Below are 2,194 nucleotides of genomic sequence, written 5' to 3'. Positions count from 1 at the left end.
ATCAGGGTAATGCTGGCTTCATAGGATGAATTTGGAAGCTTTCCTTCCTCTTCTATTTTTTGGATTAGTTTGAAAATATAGAAGAGAGACCTGAGGTAGATTCTTACATTTGCTTCCCTATGTGTGTATGTTTGTGAAATAGCAAAAGGCATTGTTTCAGATTCACAACTGATTCAATTTAGCTAATGTAATTATGCCATACTAATGGGTATATGGATATAGTAATATCTAAAAGCATACCAAGTTTATGGGGCGCCTGGATGGCTTAGTCAGTTGAGCGTCCGACTTCAGCTCAGGTCATGATCTCAAAGCTCATGAGTTCGAGCCCCGCGTCAGGCTCTGTGCTGACAGCTCAGAGCCTGGAGCCTGCTTCAGATTCTGTCTCCCTCTCTCTCTGCCCCTAACCTGTCTGTCCCTGTCTCTCTCAAAAATAAATAAACATTTTAAAAAAAGCATACCAAGCTTTGAGTATAACTCATTAGGAACAACAAATGGCACCCATTTTATAAGATAATTATCCATTTTGTCTATATTTTTGTATTGCCACATAATTTATGTAATAATACCAGTTAGATCTCTATGACTGTGCTCACTGGTGAACTTTTCTTTCTTTTTTAATTTTCTAAACGTATTGCAATAAGAACACTTAACATAAGATATACCTTCCTAAGAAATTTTTAAGTGTGCAATATATTATTGCTGGTTATAGGTACAATGTTGTACAGCATATCTCTGGAGTTTATTTATTTTGCTTGTCTGCAACTTTATGCCCATTAATCAGTAGCTCCCATTTACCCCTGTCCCCAGCCCCTGGTAACCACCGTTCTACTCTTTGATTCTATGAATTTGACTATTATAGATACTTTATATGAGTGGAATCCTGGGGTATCTGCCTTTCTGTAATTGGTTTGTTTCACTTTGCATAATGTTCTCAATTTTCATCCATGTTGTTGCATATTGGAGTGTTTCCTTTTTAAGGACTAAATAGTATTCCATTGTATGTATATACCACATTTTATTTATCCATTTATCTAGTGTTGGATACTTGGGTTGTTTCCATATTTCAGCTATTGGGAATAATCCTGTAATGAACATTGTAGTGCTAATATATGTTTAGGATTCTGATCATTACTTTTTTGATATATTCCCATAAGTGGACTGGTGAGGCAGATATAGTTTTGGGGCAGCTCCAGAGAAGTTAGGGTACTGAATACAAAGATCAACTCTTTCCCTCCCTGGGAAGCCAAGGGGAAGCTAAGACCTGGGCTTTTTCATCCTTCAGTCTGTGCTAAGCAGGAGGGGGAATCATTGGAATCTACCAGCCTAAGCAGCTACCTCTCTTCCCCCCAGGTGGCTGGATTGTGCTGGACCCATTAGAGCTCCAAGACCTGCAAAACAGAATCAAGTTCTTTGGGCAGCTCCCCTCAAAAGTTGGGGCACTAGACACTTGAAGCAAACCCTTCTCTCCACTGAGTGAACCTGGGAGTTAAGGGGTCCCTTCTTGATTGTTGGCACTGTGCTGAGGACAGGGTCTCTGGGGACAAAGTGTCCCAAATCTCACTGCCATATTCAACAAACCTGATTTCATGTTCTTCCAGGATTCAGGAGCCTTTCAATTAGTTTATTTCTCACAAAGAAAATCAGTCCATGAATTGTTGCTGAATCAGTGTGTTTGTGGGGATAAGGAGGATCTGGGACTTCCTACTTCATCATCTTGCTGGCATCATCAATCCTGAATATTCGTTTTTCACTTTGTGCTATGCGAACTATAACAAAGAGGGAAAGAAAGCTTCTAAAATATTTTGAATCTCATCTCCCCTTTACAACTAAATACTTTGACTCAACTCTTAGCTGATGCCTTAATAACTCTGACTGAATCCGTTAAACCACCTCAGCACAATTCATCAACAGGTGCATTTTAGTTGAAAAGGCTTTGGGGGAAAGATACTGAAACCACCAAGCCCCCTAGTCACTAAGCATAAGAATACAGATCAGTGGGGTAGGCGCTCAGTACGGAACACTGTGCTGTGGCATCCCTCAGAGAAGCCTGAAGCAGCTTGTCAGCTGGGAGCTGCATGGCAGTGGGGAGGGGGCCAGGTAAGCTGGAGGCCCTGGGGCAGTCTGACACACATCTGGGTGTTCAGCTTATCACGTGGGAGATGAAGGCCTGCAGCTGATATCTTCATTTCCAGAG

This window comes from Neofelis nebulosa, chromosome 7 (assembly GCF_028018385.1).
Source record: "Neofelis nebulosa isolate mNeoNeb1 chromosome 7, mNeoNeb1.pri, whole genome shotgun sequence".
Lineage (NCBI taxonomy): Eukaryota > Metazoa > Chordata > Mammalia > Carnivora > Felidae > Neofelis > Neofelis nebulosa.
This window is presented reverse-complemented; position numbering follows the sequence as displayed.